This window comes from Giraffa tippelskirchi, chromosome 3 (genome assembly GCF_054371585.1).
Source record: "Giraffa tippelskirchi isolate mGirTip1 chromosome 3, T2T-mGirTip1v1.2.pri, whole genome shotgun sequence".
NCBI lineage: Eukaryota > Metazoa > Chordata > Mammalia > Artiodactyla > Giraffidae > Giraffa > Giraffa tippelskirchi.
Genome location: NC_137277.1, coordinates 163,526,265 through 163,546,249, shown reverse-complemented (window position 1 = coordinate 163,546,249; position 19,985 = coordinate 163,526,265). Strand labels below are relative to the sequence as shown.

General features: G+C 48.1%; 1 long non-coding RNA gene across 1 annotated transcript; it reads left to right on the top strand.

Moving 5' to 3' along the window:
- The first annotated feature begins 8,796 nt into the window (after positions 1-8,796).
- Positions 8,797-11,913, top strand: LOC145540874 (uncharacterized). Its single transcript, XR_014078608.1, has 3 exons — positions 8,797-8,997; positions 10,471-10,555; positions 11,791-11,913. It is a non-coding gene; the product is annotated as an uncharacterized LOC145540874 (long non-coding RNA).
- The last annotated feature ends 8,072 nt before the right edge of the window (positions 11,914-19,985 follow it).

The window sequence follows — 19,985 nt, the reverse complement described above, 5'->3', positions numbered from 1 at the left end:
GTTTCTTTGCGATCCATTGTATGGCTTTATAAATGATAAAGCGAAAGAAAAATCTGTGTGTCATTAACTAGCTCTGTTGCTGGGAAAGGGGATCTGTTGCGTCTCCAGCGGGCAAAAGAGTATCCCACCCAGGCTCCGGAACTGTGGTAGGTTTCGGGGTTGCTCCTGGGGGATGACTCACCCCAAGCTCTCCCAAAACTTCCCCACCAGCCAGGTCTCGGGTCTGACTCCAATGAGTTTTTCAGACTCTTAGCTAGAAGAGAAACTCAACTCAAACTGATTTAAGGGAAAAAAGGTGTTTAATGGCACACATGACCAAGAAGTCCAAGCACAGCTGAATCCAGGTGCTCAAATGGTAAAAGCAGGAATTTGTTTCCAAACTTGGCTTAATTCTCAGATGCTCTAGAATATGGCCCCTTGAGGCCCCAGGCTTTCATCCTACCAGTGAAAAGAGAGCTCTTTTCTCCCAGTGTTTTCAACAACTTGGGACAAATGCTCACTGGCTCTGATAGACCCTGACTGGGTTATGTAACTAGTTCTGAACCAACCGCTCTGGCTGGGTCTGGGTCATGTGACTGTCTCTGGAGCCTTCTGAACCATTGGAGCTGAGATCGGGGCAGTGCTGGTCCCTGAAGGGGCGAGGTTTATCAGAGGATGGGGGAACAGAGGCTCCTAGGAAAACCTCTGGCTGCCTATTAGACATCAGGTGTGTATTTCACTTGGACACCAGGCCTTGTGGTCCTGGGTAAATTCTCTGCAATTCAGAAGGTTTGCAGTGAGGCATGCTAGCACAGTGCAGCGTTCCTTGGGAGATCTCAGAGACTCATACAGAACATCAACTGCAGGTACCTGTTGAGTTGATTTGAGCTTGGATGAGCCGATTTGGGCGAGTGTGTGCTGAGGCCCCCAGGTGGCCAGCACAGTGAGGACCATGACACATGGCAGCCTTCTCAAACTCTTTGGTCTAAGGACTCCTTTACATTTTAAAAAATTACTGAGGAGGACTTCCCTGGTGGCTCACTGATAAAGAATCCACCTGCCAATGCAGGAGACACAGGTTCGATCCTTGGTCCAGGAAGATTCCACATGCTGTGGGGTAACTAAGCCCATATGCCCCAACTACTGAGCCCACATGCCTTAGAACCTGTTCTGCCACAAGAGAAGCCACTGCAATGAGAATCCCATGCACTGCAACTAGAGAAAGCCCGTGAGCAGCAGTGAAGACCCAGTGCAGCCGTAAGTAAATAAACAATTTTTTAAAAAATCACTGAGGACCTCAAAGAGCTTTTGTTCACATGGGTTTTTTCTTTCTATAGTTGCCATATCATGAATTAAAACTGAAAACATTTAAAAATATTTATTCACTTCCAAAGCAATATTAAACTCACCACATGTTCACATAAATGACATTTTTATGAAAAATGATATTCTCTAAAACTAAAAGGAGTGAGTGAGAAGGTAGACACTGTTTAGCATTTCTGAAAAGCCTCTTTCATGCCTGGCTTCACAGAAGCCATCTGGACTCTCCTATCTACTCCTGTACTCCCTGTGTTGTGATATTACACATTCGCTGCTCTGGAAAACTCCACCATGCACTCGTGGGAAAAGGAGAGTGAAAAAGACAAGTAACAATTTAGTATTATTAAGAAATTACCTTTGATAGTTTTGACTTTACAAAACCTCTGAAAAGGTCTCAGGGGATCCCTGAGGTCTCAGACTAGACTTTGAGAAATGCCGCTCTCAGGTACGAGGACATGTGGGGACACAGATACCCCACCCGTGATGGGGGATTAACATGTACTGCACCCCTACCCTGTGCTTGGCTTCATCCTGTCTAATCTTCCCAAAGGACCCATGTGGCAGAGGTGGTCACAGTCAAGCACCAAACAAGGAAACTGAGGCTGTGAGAGATCACATAGCTTCTAATTGGGCAGAGCTGACGCTTGTCACTGCTGGGAATGGCCAGCATTTAGCACACCTGCGAAGTGCTGAGCATTGTGTGTATTTTCTCATGGGCACGCACCCAGTGAGATAAGGGCTGTGTCTTGTCTTCACTTTACAGAGAAAGAAACAAGTTCACGAGGGTTCAGAGAATGCTCGAAACCACAACGTTGCCAAGTGGCAGAGCCAGGTTAAGAACCCAGGGAGCTGACTTCCTAGCTCACACCTCTTCCTCTGCTCAGGGTTCACATCGGAAGGAAAAGAGACTGATGAGCAAAGGGCAGGCAGGAGAGCAAACTGATGGCGTTGCTAAGGCAGGAGGAGGTCAAGGGCTGGGCAGTTGTGGCGGCTTCCTGAGGAGGGGCCCAGGGCTCCTGGTGTGTGATGGAGGGCACCCTCTGATGCTGCCCAGCTGTGGAGCCATGTGGGTACCGAGGCTGGGCCTGGTACAGGGGATGAGAACCAGGCTTGTGCGCCTGGCTGATCTAGCCTGGCTCAGAGGGAACTCAACAGTGAAGCAGGGTGGGGCAGGCTGTGTTCCTGGTGCCCTGAGGAGGGAAAAGGTCTGCAGCTGTGGGAGGGGTGGGGAGGTGACTGCTCATGACCCACCTTAGTACACGGAAAACCTAAAGGACTTTCTTGATTTTTTTTTTTTTAATTTTTAATGTTTTTTGAACTTTTTATTTTGTATCAGGGGATAGCCAATTCACAATGCTGTGATAGTTTCAAGTGAACAGCCAAGAGACTCAGCCATACAAATAAATGTATCCATTCTCCTCCAAGCCCCCCTCCCATCCAGGCTGCCACGTAACATGGAGCAGAATTCTAAAAATCTTCTCATTTCTTGTAAAAAGTGTGGCCCACGCTCTGTCAGCCTAAGCATTGTCCGGGAGCTTGTTAGAAGGGTGGGAGCTCTTAGTCCCATCTCAGACCTGTGGACCAGAATCTTCATGTTCACAGGACCCCCAGGAAGCCTGCATGGCCACTGGAGTCCAAGCATCACACAGCTGGGACTGTGTGATCAGTCAGCTGGTATCACACAGCTGGGACTTGACCCCAGGGCCTGAGAGGCAGAGCCCAGGCCTTGCCTCGGCGCCTCCTGAAACATCAGGACTGCAGTGCTCCTGTCTGGGTCTCCACAGGGCTGAGTCGCCCTATTCCTCAACCTGGGGCCTGCCCTGCTGATGGGATTCTGGAGTCCCTGCAGAGACGGGGCCCTCTTAGGGGTGAGTCCCTGCCCTGGCGAGCAGGAACTCCTTGTTGCAGCAGACGGTGCAGGGAGTGAGCAGAGTATGACCTGGGAAGGGCCAGGAATATCAGCTGAGGGGAGGGCAGGAGGGGCAGGGAGTGGGGCTGGGGACTGGAGGTGAGGAGTCTCGCACTCAGTGTCAGACTGGGCTGAAAAGGAGCAAAGCCTGGGTTCCACCCAGACGGTGAGTCAGTTGGTCTGAGGTCCAGCTGGGGTGCTGGGGGTCTCCCGTTTCTCCCCAGGGATTCTACAGGCAGCATTCCTTAGGTGGACTCTTCCACGGCAGGTGTGTGTGCACTGGGGATGGGTTGGGGGTGGAGAGCAAAGTGGGGAGAGGTCCCCCCTGGATGGACGTGGGCTTCCCACGGTCAGCCCTTCCCCATGTCCCTCCTCCTTGGGGCAGAATGTCATTCAAGTGTCACTCCCCTGCACCCAGGCTGGGCTGTACCCAGCCCTCCTATGGGCCGGTCTCTGGAGGGGATGTGCCCTTTAGGGCCTATAGACAGACAATGATGGGGAGGGAAGGGCCTGGAAAATCGAACTCCAGGAGCTCTGGAGTTCCTCCTCACAGGTACCCCTCCAGGCTCCTCTGTCCATGGGATTCTTCAGGCAAGAATACTGGAGTGGGTTGTCATGCCCTCCTCCAGGGGGTCTTCCCAACCCAGGTATCCAACCTGTGTCTCCCATGGCTCCTGCACTGAAGGTGGATTCTTTGCCACTGAGCCACCAGGCAAGCCCAGATCAAAGTTGGCCTTCTTTTCAAGAACTAGATTTCCCTCATTAATTGGTGGAAAAACTATTAGTCTCAACAGTTTCTAAGTAGTTCAAAATGTGGAAAGGATACACTGCTTCTAAAAACACTGACAGTAAGTGTAGGAACACACACACACACACACACTTAACAGACTTGGCCCCTTGGGCTGTGCTGAGTCTCCACGGTAGGCATCTCTGTTCCTTCCTTCTTCTCTCCAACTCTCTAGTGAGCGTTCAGGCCTGGGGTACCAGGCCAGCGATGGGCCAGGGCCGCCCCCACCGTGAGCCCACCCCTGGCTGCGCTAAGTAGCAGAGCGGCACAATCGGAGAGAGGAGAGAGCACCCCCCTCCCCGTGAGTTCTGCGGGTCAGACCCACCGGAGGGCCAGGTGCACAGCGCACATGGCCCCTGAGCGAGCTGCAGGTGGGGGAGAAGGGCCCGGCGAGGAGAAGAGCTCGGCTTGGAGAAGAGACGGCGTGAGGAGGCTGGGGTGCTGGCTGTCCGGTATGCGAATGCCTGTCCGGTATGCGAATGCCTGTCTTGGAGGAGAGGGTCAGCCCTCGCTGGGCGTCGCGGTGTCATAGGTGAGGGCCGCAGGGATGTCAGGGAAGAGAAAGCTACTGCTAAGGGAAGGGATGCTTTGGGAGGGCTGAGGTCCGGGTTCTGCGAGCGCCAGGACTGCGGGGGGCCTCCTCCCGGTCTCCATCCCCAGCGAGGCTGCGGGCTTAGCCTGGGAGCGCCCCCTCTTCCGGCCGGAGCCGGTAGTGCAGGTGTGGCGGGGCCCTGCAGCCACCGAAGAACCGCCGAGGTGTCCTGCCTTGGCGCCTGCTGGCTTCAGAGCCAGGCTCGGCTGGGTTTGGTTCTGGCTTTGCTAGGATCTCAGGGAGGTTTTTTTTTTTCCTCCTCTGGGCCTCAGTTTCCTCATATGTAAAATGGGCTAGCACCTTCCCCGGCGGTGTGAGGACTGAGACCCTGTGTGGCATGGAGCATGTTCCTGGGTCTGCTACTGGGTTGTTGGCCTTCAAGAATATGCACTTTCCCCCGCTTTTTCTCGTGCCTCTTGCCTCCTCCACACATTTCCTCAGGCCTCTGGGGAGACTTGGCAGCAGAGAGGACTTGTAGCTGAAAGCCTCCTGAATGATATTGATCTCACTGGCTCCTGACTCCAGACCGCAGCGCTTAGGGGACCGTGGTCCAGCCGCCTCCATGGCTCCAGCTTTTATGGGGTTTTAGAGATCATCTCTGGTCATCTAGACAGGATGTCCGGGTTCCGGGGCCCCTCCTCTCAGACCCCGCTTCATCCCCTGACTCCTGCTTGGTCCTGGGAAACCTCACATTACAGGGTTAGGTCCAGGGAAAGTGTGAGGTGTCCATAAGGTCACCAGCCCCCCTCTGCCACCCTCCTCCAGCACCAGATCCTGCCTGAGCACAGTCTGACGGCAGCACCACTGGCCCTCCCTCGGGGACTCGGGTGGTTGGAGATTTCAGGAGTGTGGGCACGTGGTGGGGAGGCCTTGATGAGGGCAGGAGACCACCAGGGGTGATGAAGAAAACCTGACAGCCGTGGAGACCTCAGGGCCACCTTGGGTAAGTCAGTCACTCCATCAATTCCTTAATTCACCAAATATTTATTGAGCATCTATATATGAGGCGCTGAGCAATCTTGGGGTGTTTTTTTCATATTGTAGCATCCCATTCTAAGGGCAGTGGGGAAGGGAGAGCAGGGACCACCTATAAAGCACCAGCAAATGTAGCTTCACAGTGTGATAAATGCCCTGGAGGGAAGGTACATCATGCGGCCGGAGTTTGTAAATAGATGTAGATGGTCTGGGAAAGCCAAGAAGGTGTCCTTTAGGAAGTGACAGTTTCTGAATGTTAAGGTTCAAGGTGAATGGGAGTGGACTTGGGCAATGAGGGGAGCAAGGTGTTTCAGGTGAGGGAACAGCACGTGCCAAGAGCATGTCCAGGGGCGGGAGGGGGCGTGTGGGTCTGAACCCTTGTACCTCCCCTGGGGAGTACCTTTGACAGTGTCACTTGCCACTCCTTTGGAGGCCAGGTAGAAAAGTAGTTATGTGCACAGGCTGTGGTGTCAGACTGCCTGGGTTCAAATTTTAGCTCTGGCTTTAGTAGTCGTGCGACCTTTGGCTGGCTCCTTGACCTTGTGGTTCCCACGTTTGTAAATGTGGGACAGTAATAGTGGGAGGTTGTTGTAAGAATTAGGAGTCTATACTTGTAAAAACAGCTTGAAACAGCAGCTGGCCACCAGCAAATGGTCATCCATGTTAGCCAGGTTTATTATTTATGTATATAATATTTTCCCACTCCCTCACTGGACTATTAAGTCCCTAAGAGCGAGGACCCAGGTCTGTATCGAAAGGCTCAGCACAGTGTCTGGTATGCGGGAAGCCCTCTATCAGTGTTTGTGGAAGGAGTGAGGTAACAACAAGGTCATTGTAACCCTTGGAGCTGGGTGAGGGGGAGGTTGGACTAGGAAGGGTGGATGGGTGAGGCGGGGCTTATTTGGTCATGTAAAGTGTTTGGTGTTTGTCATAAAAGCAGTGGAAGTTTTTTGAAGGTTTTTAACCAACAGGGTGGTAGGATCAGGTTGGCATTTTGCAAAGATGACTGGGCTGTCTGTTTCAACATCTGTTGAACCCCAACTATAGGTTAGGTGTTGTATGAGGTATTGTGTTAGATGTTATCTCATTTGTTTGTTGATAAATTGACCCTGGGGAATAGGTATACAGCTAGGGAAATGAAAGATTAGAAAGATTAAGTGGTTTGCTCAAGATCTCATAGCTGGAAAATTCTACATAAATGGACTTAAGATCTCTTTAGTTCTGTATCATTTAACATATAGGTTCAGCTTCTATAATAGATTTCAAATGAGCAAACACTTACATGAGATAGAAATTTATTTCTCTCTCAAGTAAAGGCTCTGGCTTGTATTATAGTTCTCCCCATGGAGTTGTCCAGGGATCCCAGGTCCTTCAGTTTTGTTGCTTCGCCATCCTCAATACATGGTCCATTATGATCGCTCCAGCTCCTGCCATTGCAACTGCATTCCAGCAGTGGAAAGCAAGAAAAGAGGAAGGAAAGGGCATGCCATTCTTCTTACGGACACAATACATTGTTTCCACTGTACTCATTGTTTCTGCTCAGTTGCCATGGCCAACATGCCACATGGATTCAACTAGCTGCCGGGAAATGTCACTTTTAAGCTGTGCAGGCATGAGCCCAGCCAGGGACTTATTACTAAAGGAAGAGCAGGAGAGTGAGTCTGGGGAGCAGCTTTTATGACTCACATTCTGATGTCAGAGGGAAGCAGAGCTCCTCTGTTGTTTCAGAGGCAGGTGAGGGGTGACTCCATGCTTCTTTCTAGGACCATACTCGGGGGAGGCTAAGCAGGTAGAAATGGAAAAGTTCAATCAGTGATCAAGTGTAGGGGTGATGGAAGGAGAAGGGTTGAGAACAGCTGCTTTCACCTTGATGACACACTGAATTGAGGACTAATTGAGGTTTGAGCAGTGTGTCAGGAGTTGGTCATGTTGAGAAGAGCAGCTCTGAGAATTCCAGGTGGGAATATTTATTGGGCAATGGACCTGAAGGGCAGGAGGTAAAGATTCAGGAGTTAGAGCAGATTCCAGGTGGGGTGGCTGCACAGCTCAACAGTCCCCCTCTGTCACGAGAAGAGCCTGACTTACAAGGCTGAACCCCCGGCGACCATGTCTGTGTCCTCGGACACTTTGGCCGCTTCCTCCCAGGATGTAGCAGGTTGTGCTGTAGTGAGTGCCTGACACAAGTTGGGGACCATCCAAGTTCTTGCCTCGACGGGAGAAAGGAAGAAAGAAAGGGCCTGGGGGCAGGGGGAGATTTGCTGCATGGACTTCTCAACATTGTCCTTACAGAAGGGACGAGACACGAAGGACTAGGACTGAGACAACAGCGCAGAGGTCCCTGTGCTCCAGGTGTTGTTCAAGAACTACTGTAGAGAGACCAGCCTGACTCCCAGGCCACCCAGACCAGATGATGGACATCTCAGGCTGAGCTCCTGGATTGGGGACTTGAGGTCCAGATGGCCTTGTCTCAATGCCTGGGTGCTCTCAAAGCCCCAGGTGTCAGACACAATTCACAGTTTCTCATCCTTTCAGTGGAGAGGGTTATAGGAAGACGGTGCCATGAAGAAGATAAGAGTTCTCAGAAGGAAGGCGGTAAGCCTGGATGGACTGCTGTCTCAGTAGGTGAAAGGAGTGAGAGCTTCTAGAAGGAGGAAATGGCTGGTCAACACTCTACTTCTCCCTTGGAATCAAGTCAAAAGAGCCTCAGAGAAGGTTATTGATTGATGATGAGAGAGTCCCTTTTTCCCTTGGGAAAAGTGTGACAGTAGGGTGGTGGGCTGAGGGCTGAGGAGGAGGCTTAGCATGGCACCTGGCTCAAAAAGGCTCACACCGTGTGTAGAACTGGTGACTTGATTGGTGATTGTTGTTGTTCAGTTGCTCAGTTGTGTCCTACTCTTTGCGACCCCGTGGACTGCAGCACACCAGGCTTCCCTGCCTTTCACCATCTCCCAGAGTTTGCTCAAACTCACATCCACTGAGTCGGTGATGCCATCCAACCATCTCATCCTCTGTTGCCCCCTTCTCCTCCCGCCTTCAATCTTTCCCAGCATCAGGGTCTTTTCTAATGAGTCAGCTCTTCTCATCAGGTGGCCAGGAAGAGGAGAAAAATAGCGAGCGTGGACGGCTTTGCAAAAACCTTGACTTCGACCCACTGCTAACTTTTCCTGAGTGCTGCTCTCTGCTTCCAGCTGGTTGCGTTGGCCTGGCTTTCACCTGTATCAGAAGTCAAGGTGAGGCAGGTAGAGAAGGAAGACGATTTGTCCTGGAAATCTGAAGCCCCCTGGGGGTAGCCTTTCAGGAGAGGCTTCCTGATACCTAAGCAGTCGTATCAGCAGGGTCAGTGGGGGAAGGAGAAGCCTGTTCTCAATGACACCCCTCCAGTGACTCAAGCCGGTGAACTCTATCCCACGTGGAGATAAGAGAGGTGAGAACCAGGTGAGCAGCAGTGTTAGCCTTTGTGTGGGCTCGGGTGGCATTACAGCCATCTCACCCACTTCCTCTTCTCGGCTTCCTGCTCCAGGAGCTCGCTGGTCCAGCTTCTACTAACCCCAAGTCCTGGATTGCTGTTGGGGAGACTGGCTGGACCAGGTGAACAGGCAGGGAGGGAGGGGACACAGACACCAGAGGAGGCTGGTGGGCCCTCATCTGGATTCGCCCTGTCTGTCTAGCTCCTTCATCTGTCCCTTCCTATCTGCGTGCGTATTCTCTTCCTCCCGTTTCCCATCCCTTCCTCTGTTTCCCAGGGATCCCTCCCAGCCCCCACCCAAGGAGCCACCGATAGACAGGATTTTGGCTGTTACCACTGCCCGTGCTCCCTCTTGGGGCGTGGAGACCAGGAGAACCTCTCTTCCCAGGGACCTTGGTCGGGGGGCCGAAGGTCTTAGGCTTGGGGCCGGGAGGGCTGAAGGAGGAGTCTGGAAACTCTAGCCACGGATGGGATTCTTGCGATAGTCCACACTGGGCAATGGCTTCTTAGTGCGGTCGCGGACCTAGCGCTCCCTCCAGTGGCCAACGGGGGCACTGCAGGCACTCGGAACAGCTGGAAGAGGTCACATTGGGCTGCGAGCGGAGCGAACTTCCAAGGCTTAAGGGACGCGGTGGGTTGAGAGCTGGAAGCTGAGAGTAATCGAGTACTTAGAGGCAGGCTGTTTATTGAAAGCCCCAGGAGGTGGTGGGGATGGATAGCTGGTCGCCTCTGTTTTCAGCATGAGTCACCCCCCACCCCACCCCTTCCCCACCCTGAAGATTGGAGCTGGTCCCCAGCTTCTTCATAACTTGCCTGGTGGCGGGACTGGAGACCATGCAGTGGCCAGTGGTGGCAGGAGCCATTGAGGTGTGGCCCCAGAGTGTGGCTCAGTGGAAGGGGCACTGGACAAGCAGCCAGGAGATTTGGTTAGACTACTGGCTGGCCAAGAGAAGTCCCCTCTCAGATCCTCCATGTCCTCTTCTTTAACTGGGTCCCAGGGACAGATGACATCTCTGGGTGCCTCCACACAGTCCTGCATGACCCATCCCTGTGTTCTTACTCCCTGGGTCTGCAAGGCCAATCAGTCCATCCCCCTGCGGCCAGCCTGAAGTTTACCCTCTCCGTCAAGTTGTCAAGCAGATGAGTGTCTCTCCCAGGCCAACAATGCAATGTTCTATTCCCTTGGCCCTTTAGAAGGATCTGACACTCTCAAAATTTTCTTCCGCTCACCCTCATGCCTCCTCCTTCTGTGCAAGCATTTCTCTGGAGAGTCCAGCCCTTACAAAGACAGAAAAAAGCTGCTTCCAGTCTTTAGGGGTCTGGGTTTGAGAACCAGGAACAAGGCATCAACATCCCCTGGGACTTGGTTAGCTTACTTCCCTCTTCTTCGCAGTCAGTGACCCCCATGAAAAGTGAGAATAAACATGTACATTTCTCTCCAGCACTCTCAGGCCTCTGATCTCACCAAAGTGCCCCAGATCTTCATGAAAGAGAAGCTGAATCTGATGGAAAAGAAAAAATAAATAAGTGAATAAACCTCTTTTTCTTAAAAAGGAGGGGTGGTGGGTGCCTCTACACAGGCAGGATCAAAGTTCTGATAAACTAAGTGCGAAACAAAGATGAGAAAACTCTTCTTTCACTGGCACATGAAATGTGGAGGCAAAGTGAGGGGTTGAGGAGGACAAGCCTTTAGGTCCTTGCACTTAGGAGCTGAGTTTCAGCTCATGGTCCCTGGGCCAGTTTGCCCTCTCTGTGCCTCAGTTTCCTTGTCTATAAAATGGCACAGTAATGGCTCCCTGACAAAGTTACATGAATAGTGATTCTGTATGTAGTGTCTAGCGCTGTGCTCATGTGGAATATTGAGAGTGAAGTGACATTTATTGACTGCCTATGTTATACCAAGTCCTGTGGGAGATGCACAGGATCTCATGTACAAAAACCCCAACTAGGTGATCACTGTCACCCCCATTTCACAGATAAGCAAATCAAGGCTCAAAGAAGGTGACAATTGAATTAATAAAAACTCACCTCTATCTGCTTCTAAAGACTATGGGCATATCTAGAAAGGTATAGATAGGGTAGAGGCAGGATTCCTTTGAGGGTAGGGTCCTGAGAAGGCAGAAGCCCTTGTGAGATCAGAGAAGAGTCAGAGGGAGGGAAGGAGGAAAGGAGAGAGAGCAAGGATAGACCTTAGAGAGAAGACTCAGGGCTCATGTGACTTGGTGACCATCTCATCTCACCGTGCCCTTTGCAAGCAAGACAGCCCAGCTCAGGGAGGGGAAGAGAGTTTCCACGGGTCACTTGAACTCTTGAGCCTGGCTGGTCCAAAGAGCCAGTGATAGAGACCCTACAACAGTCATCAAGAGGCCGGCAAGGCTTGACATGATCTCCAGGATGCATCTGGGAAGAATCCAGGCTTGCCTATGCATGGCACAGGGAAGCTGGCTTACAGAGGGAGTGGGGTCATTCTCAAAGAAGGGGTGCCAGAAGGTTAGTATGGGGTCTTCCTACCCAGCCGGAGCCAAGAGGGCCCCGAGACAGGGCTGAGAGGTAGGGTCACCTCTCCTGACTCCAGAGGGGCTGGGGATGTTCCTGGACTCGATAGGAGAGAACTGCCCTCATGGGAAGCAGGGAAGGTGAAGTCACAGGCAGGCAGCTCACGCCTGAGGAAGTCACAGTTTAGTGTCTGAATCAGCCCAGCGTCCTGTTGAGGGCAGTGAGGCCAGTTGTCTTGTCCGAAATCCTCTCTCTTTTTTTTTCAGAAGATGGAAGTGGACATTTGGCCTCCCTGCCATCTCTGCCTTGGTCCTGGGAAGACATTGGTTTTAAGAATGGAGGATGTAGAATACCATACACAAAAATAAACTCAGAATGGATTAAATAAAGAAGGTTCTGATGATCCTATTTGCAGGGCAGCAAAGGAGACACAGACATAAAAACAGACTTTTGGTTTCAGACGGGGAGGGAGAGGGTGGGATGACTTGAGAGAATAGTATTGAAACATATATTGTTGTTCAGTTTCTCAGTTGTGTCCAACTCTTTGTGACCCCATGGACTGCATCACGCCAGGCTTCCCAGTCCTTCACCATCTCTTGGAGTTTGCTCAAACTCATGTCCATCGAGTCTGTGATTCCATGCAACTATCTCACCCTCTGTCGCCCCCTTTTCTTCTTGCCCTCAGTCTTTCCCCGCATCAGGGTCTTTTCCAATGAGTCAGCTCTTCGCATGAGGTGGCGAAAATATTGTAGCTTCAGCTTCATCATCAGTCCTTCCAATGAATATTCAGGGTTGACCATATGTAGAATAGATAGCCAGTGGGAATTTGCTGTATGATGCAGAGAATCCAAAGCCGGTGCTCTGTGATGACCTAGAGGGGTGGAGTGGGGAGGGAGGTTTAAGAGGAAGGGGACGTGTGTGCCTGTGGCTGAATCATGTTAGAGTATGGCAGAAGCCATCACAGTGTTATAAAGTAAGTATCCTCCAATTTAAAAAAAGAAAAAAAAAAGAGGATGTAGAGGCATTTGAGAGGGGATGTCGCCCCCTGGTGGCCCATGGTGGTGGCACTGTGAGCGGAGGCCAGAAGGCCAGAGGAAGGGCTCAGCGCAGCCAGAGACATTATCTTAGTTGAAAAATGTTTGAGGTCTTCCCAGAGTCAGGCTCCCTTTGTGAGAGATGCCCAGGAACAGGGTGCATGGGGGAATAGAGGCTGGCTTTCAAGAGCCAATGCAGTGAGTGTAGTTTTCTCTGGTGATACTTTGGGGCTATGAGCGTCCCAGGCACACTGTAATAGTGGCAACAGTGTGGATAAGGTCATAGAAGGATGTGCACTGAGCTCCTAGTGAGACAGGAAAGGGACAGGGTACAACCCTTCAGTGAATGACATAGCCCGAGGATGCGTCATAAATTCATTAGAACCAACTAGGTCCAAAATGGCGGATGAGTCAACTTCCATTAGACCTTGAACCTCAGCATATGATCATTGTAACACACCAGCATGCTAAGTGACACACCCACCGGCACCATGATAGTTACAAGGTCGACCACAAAAGCAGTGGGAAAAGGAGGTAATATTTGGTTTGGGTTTTGAAGTAGAAGTTGAAGGTTTCCACGCAGATGAAGAGTATTCAGTGGGACCGGTGGAAGAATATCCAGGCAGCTGAAAGAGTGTGCAAAGTCATAAGGATCAAAGGCCACTGTGTCTGTGGATGAGCATGTCTGGGGCAAGGGTTGTGGACAGGCAACCTAGGCTGTGGAAGTGGGTGGGGCCAAGCATGAAGGGCCTTGCAAACTTTGCTACAGAGTATGTTTTTTATATAGAAGAGCATAAAATACATTCAGAAAACAACACAAACTCAAGCGCATAATTAATTAGTAAGTATATGGTATTGTTTCCAGTTTTGGACTACCATGAATAAAGCTCTAGGCCCATCTTTGTACTGTTGATGTTCACTCTTAGGAATTTCTTTCTGAATGTGAACCTAGAAATGGAATGGCTGGGTCAAGGTTAATATGTTCACCTTCAATTGATATTGTCAAATGATTTTCCAAAGCTCTTGTAGGAATTTACACTCCTATCAATAGTGTAAGAGGATCCCCATTGCTCTCCATCTCCATCAGCACTTAACATTGACAGTTTCTTAAATTCTAACACTTCTGGGATATGTATAATGGCAGGCATTTCGATGTATTTGTTTTAAAAAAATAAGATTTATTGACACATAATTTGTTTAACAGTCAAATTCACTAATTTAGGTGTACAGGCCTTGGCATTTTCACTAACCTATGTGCTTTTGTAGTGAAAATATATAATATTTCCTTACTCCCAAAGTTCCCTTGCTTTTCTTTGTAGTCAGTTCTCTCCTGTCCTTCCCAGACCCTAGAAACCACTGATATGTTTTCTGTCTTTATAGTTGTGACTTTTCTGGAATGATATGTAAATGGATCATAAACTATGTGATCTTCCATTTAGTAATATGTTTTTGAGGTTCATCTGCCATAAGCAAGATGGAATCTATGGAAAAATCAAATGAAAATGGTAGAAATAGAAAATGCAGTAACAGAAATGAAGAATGTGTTTTGTCACTAATTATCAGAGAAATGAAAATGAAAACTACAAAGTGGTATTATCACCTCACACCAGTCAAAATGAACATCTTTTAAAAGTTCACAGTCAAATGCTGGAGAAGGTGTGGAAGAAAAGGAACCTCCTCCACTGTTGGTGAGAATGTAAATTGGTGCAGTCACTATGGAGAACAGTATAGACTTTCCTTAAAAAACTAAAAATCAATTAACATATGATTCAGCAATTCCACTCCTGGGCATATATCTGGAGAAAACTTCAATTCAAATGGATACATCAGTCCAACTTCATAGCAGTACTGTTCACAATAACCAAGACATGGAAGCAACCTAAATATCCATTGACAGTTGGATGGATAAAGAGGATGTGATAAAAATATAAACAATGGAATACTATTCAGTCATAATAAAGAATGAAATGATGATATTTGCAGCAGTATGGGTGGACCTAGAGATTATTATACTAAGTGAAGTTAAGTTAAATGGAGAAACACGAATATATAATATAACATATATGTGGAATATAATTTATGAGGCAAATGAACTTATTTTTTTTATAAAACAGAAACAAATTCACAAGCAGAAAACAAACTTTTAGTTACCAAAGGGGGGAAGGCGAAGGAGGGATAAATTAGGAGTTTGGGATTAATAAATGCATCCTACCATATGTAAAATAGATGAACAACAAGGTCCTACTGTATCACACGGGGAACTATATATTCAATATCTTGTAATAACCTATAATGGAAAAGAATATGAAAGAGAATGTATATATTTCACTTTGCTGCACACCAGAAACGAACACGACATTGTTAACTACCCTTCAATTTAAAAAATGTAAAAAAAAAATCTTCAAAAGATGAAGAATGCCTTTGATGGACTTCTCTCTCATCTCCGTCTTTCCTTCTATGTTGTCATTTTCAGCATAAATAGTGAGAGGAGACACAAATAAGAAAAGCATGTGATTGGTTCTTTGGTCGTTTGTGTTTCTGAGAATACCACTGCCTGTTTCTGAGTTCAGAGCAAGTTCTCACTCAATGGAAGATGTGGCCTCTCATGGCTGTCAGCGTTCTGTTTACTCAGTCATTGACAGAAGATGCTTACCTCACACTCACTTTTAGTCTTGCTGGATTCCCATGCATAGTGCATCCACTGGATTCTGTGCTCACGTGGCATTGTGTGTGGGAGGTAGGGAATTGGGGACAAGCTTGTTGCTGAGTCTTCTCTGCTCACGGACATGCTCCACGGGCCCATTGCACTAGACTCACAAAACACAGCTTCACAGATACACTCACTGAGGATGGCATTGCACTGACAGCAGAACATTAAAACAAGCATGAGGCTCTTCTGAGTGCAGGGCTCTTTGCATGTATGGATCACATGCTCATGAAGCTGACCCTAGAGCCCTGCTCCATCCTTCCTTATCCGGGCCCTTCATCCACATGGAGCTTTAACTTTCTGGTTTTTTCTTTTTGAAAATTGAAGTATAGTTGATTTGGGCTTCCCTGGTGGCTCAGCTGGCAAAGAATCGCCTGCCAATGCATGTTGTTGTTGTTGGAGGGGCAAAAGATGTGGGTTCGATCCCTGGGTTGGGAAGATCCTTTGGAGAAGAAAATGGCAACCTGCTCTTGTATTCTTGCCTGGAAAATTCCATGGACAGAGGAGCCTGGCAGGCTACAGTCCACGGGGTCGTGAAAGAGTAAGACATGACTGAGCACATGCTCATGCACATAGTTGACTTATGATACTGTGTTAGTTTTAGGGCCATAGCATAGTGATTCAATGGGCATAAATTTGAGCAAACTCCAGGAGATAGTGGAGGACAGAGGAGAGTGGCATGCTGCCATCTGTGCTAAGTGGCTTCAGTCATGTTGGATTCTTCTGACCCCATGGACTGTAGCTTTCCAAGCTCCTCTGTCCATGGGATTCTCCAGGCAAGAATACTGGAGTGGGTTGCCATTTCCTTCTCCAGGGGATCTTTCTGACATAGGAATTGAACCCAGGTCTCCTGCATTGCAGGCAGATTCTCTACCATCTGAGCCACCAGGGAAGCCAAGGGGGTGCTGCAGTCCATGCAGTCACAAGCAGTCAGGTACGACTGAACAACAACAACATATTCTTCAACTTTCTGTTTTTGAGTTTTGTTTGTGATTTCCTCTCCCATGCTATATTCCTGTTTCTCAGGGATCAGCTTCAGAGATTATCCTGTCTTCTTCTGCTATGAGTTCAGTTCAGTTCAGTTCAGTCGCTCAGTCGTGTCCGACTCTCTGCGACCCCATGAAATGCAGCACGCCAGGCCTCTCTGTCATCACCAACTCCCGGAGTCTACCCAAACCCATGTTCATCGAGTCGGTGATGCCATCCAACCATCTCATCCTCTGTCGTCCCCTTCTCCTCCCGCCCCCAATCCTACCCAGCATTAGGGTCTTTTCCAATGAGTCAACCCTTCGCATGAGGTGGCCAAAGTATTGGAGCTTCAGCTTCAACATCAGACCTTCCAATGAACACCCAGGATTGATCTCTTTTAGGATGGATTGATTGGATCTCCTTGCAGTCCAAGGGACTCTCAAGAGTCTTCTCCAGCACCACAGTTCAAAAGCATCAATTCTGCGGCGCTCAGCTTTCTTCACCGTCCAACTCTCACATCCATACATGACCACTGGAAAAACCATAGCCTTGACTAGACGGACTTTTGTTGGCAAAGTAATGTCTCTGCTTTTAAACATGCTATCTAGGTTGGCCATAACCTTCCTTCCAAGGAATAAGCGTCTTTTAATTTCATGGCTGCAGTCACCATCAGCAGTGATTCTGGAGCCCAAAAAAGTAAAGTCTGACACTGTTTCCACTGTTTCCCCATCTATTTCCCATGGAGTGATGGGACCAGAGGCCATGATCTTAGTTTTCTGAACGTTGAGCTTTAAGCTCTGCTATGAGAGATGACTGCTAATTCATATAATCCCACTTCCTACCAAATCTTTACTTTTAGCTCCTCTTTTGTTTATTTTGAGACTTTATAGAAATAAAATGCATCTTTATCTCTTGGTACATAAGTTATAAAAATGTATCTCAAGTCCACAATTTTGTAAATTCAGGCCCATTTCCTTCATCTCTTTTCTCCCCATTTACATTTAACATTTTGCATGTGTGCTTTTACTTACTGTACTTGTTAGGGTGATATTAGATGCAAACAGGAAGGAAACAACTATGTCTCAAGGACAATAAAAACTTACTTACTGTTCATGTAACAGCATTGGGAGATGAATAGGTTGACAGTTCATTTATTGATTCAGTCTGATGGAAGCCTTATGAATTCAAAGGCAAATCAATGTGGTTTCCATGGTAATGATCAGCTTTTCAGTCAGCTAGAAAGGATAAAGAAAGTGGACAGTAGTACATGGGGGATGTTTATGGACCAGGCACGGAAGTGGCACACGGTACTTCATGCACATTCCATTGGCTGGAATTCTGTCATATGTACACACTTTGTTGCAAGGAATTTGGGAAAGATATTCCACTTAGGTGCCCAGGAAGGAGAGGAAAGCAGAATGATTCCTTTTGATTAATAACTAGCAGTCTTTGTTATTTGTATATGGTCAAAGTTCATAGTCTTCATTTTCTCTTCAGCAATTTATTTCTAGATTGAATCTAAAAGCTGAAAATCACCATCCTGTGTTTACATGAGCACAACTGTGCGGTCAGGATTCTAGTACAGGACAAATTCCACTCTAGATTGTTTGACTGGGAAGGAATTTATTAAATGTGTTTCAACACTATCAGGAGGGTTGAACAAAACAGATGTTAGCCAAGATTTCAGGAACTGCTTCAGAAACAGTCCCCAAGAGATCTGTGACTCTTCTGGAGTGAGGGAGCTGCCATCTCCAGAGCCACACCTGTCAGTTCTGTGAACAGGATGCTGTCTTAATGAAGGAGTCGTCACTGCTGGCTCTAGATCCAGAATGGTCAGTCTGAGCTCTGCCTCAACACTCTCGAAGCTGGTGGCTGGACACTTAGACTTCTGTTAATGCTGCCACAGAAACACCAGCACCTCCCTGGCTGTGTGCGCCAGCAGGAAACAAGCAGAAAGACCGCACCAGTGCTTTCAGACGCCTTGAGTGCCTCTGACTGATGGAGTGTAAATTACATCTAAAACTCGAGCTGCAAGGGAGCCTGGAAAATGTAGTGCTCAGTCACCCAGCCTCTGCCAAAGAGAAAAGCACAACAGAGGGTGGGGTGAGAGAGACGGAAGCAAAGCACCAACCCACTCCATCCATCAAACTCCATCTTTTACCCACACTTAAATCTATAAACAACCTCTATAGGAACAGCATTCCCTCTCTGAATACAATATAATCATCTCGTAGAAATCAAATCACATTTGCAATCTCCTCTGAAACTGAAGACACACCTAAAGTTGCATTAGTTATTTCAATCATCACTGGGTAATGAGCCTTTTTCCTCTTATTTACTTACAATGCCATCTTGATATTTTGTAGCCCATGTAGACTAAATGATGTAATTAACCACCCAGACATATTCTATAAAGAGTGGTAGGGAAAAGCAAAAGGGAGAAATAAGAAATTGTAATTATTATTATTTTATTTATTTTTTAAATTAGTTTATTTATCTATTTTTTAACTTTACAATATTGTATTTGTTTTGCCATACATTGACATGAATCCACCATGGGTGTACATGTGTTCCCCTTCCAGAACCCCCCTCCCACCCTCCCTCCCCATCCCATCCCTCCGGGTCATCCTGGTGCACCAGCCCCGAGCACCCTGTATCATGTGTTGAACCTGGACTGGTGATTCGTTTCACATATGATAATTTACATGCTTCAATTCCATTCTATCATATCATCCTACCCTCGCCCTCTCCCACAGAGTCCATAATACTGTTCTATATATCTGTGTCTCTTTTTTTGTCTCTCATACAGGGTTATCTTTACCGATTTACTAAATTCCATATATATGTGTTAGTATACTGTATTGGACAGAGGAGCCTGGTAAGCTGCAGTCCACGGGGTTGCTAAGGGTCGGACATGACTGAGTGACTTCACTTTCACTTTTCCCTTTCATGCATTGGAGAAGGAAATGGCAACCCACTCCAGTGTTCTTGCCTGGAGAATCCCAGGGACGGGGGAACCTGGTGGGCTACCGTCTATGAGGTCGCACAAAGTCAGACACAACTGAAGCGACTTAGCATCAGCAGCAATACTGTATTGGTGTTTTACTTTCCGGCTTACTTCACTCTGTATAATAGGCTCCAGTTTCATACACCTCATTAGAACTGAGTCAAATGTATTCTTTTTAATGGCTGAGTAATATTCCATTGTGTATATGTACCACAGCTTCCTTACCCATTCATTTGCTGACGGGCATCTAGGCTACTTCCATGTCCTGGCTCTTATAAACAGTGCTGCAATGAACATTGGGGCACATGTATTATTATTTTTAAATAACAAAGAAAGTACAAGAATATAGGTGGCTGTCACAGCCCTCCTTTTTACAGTTGACCATGAGGTTGTGGTGTCGTTTGGGTATTTCCCTGATGAAGTAACCCAGAACTATTCCTGAGGGCTCTGAGTCTTTGACAATCTTGTTTCTATTGGGTTGTTCAGTTCAGTTCAGTTGATCAGTTGTGTCCAACTCTTTGCGACCCTATGGACTGCAGCATGCCAGGCGTCCCTGTCCATTACCAACTCCCAGAGCTTGCACAAACTCATGTCCATCGAGTCAGTGATGCCATGCAACTATCTCATTCTCTGTTGTCCCCTTCTCCTCCTGCCCTCAATCTTTCCCAGCATCAGGGTTTTTTCGAATGAGTCAGTTCTTCGAATCAGGTGTCCAAAGTATTGGTGTTTCAGCTTCAACATCAG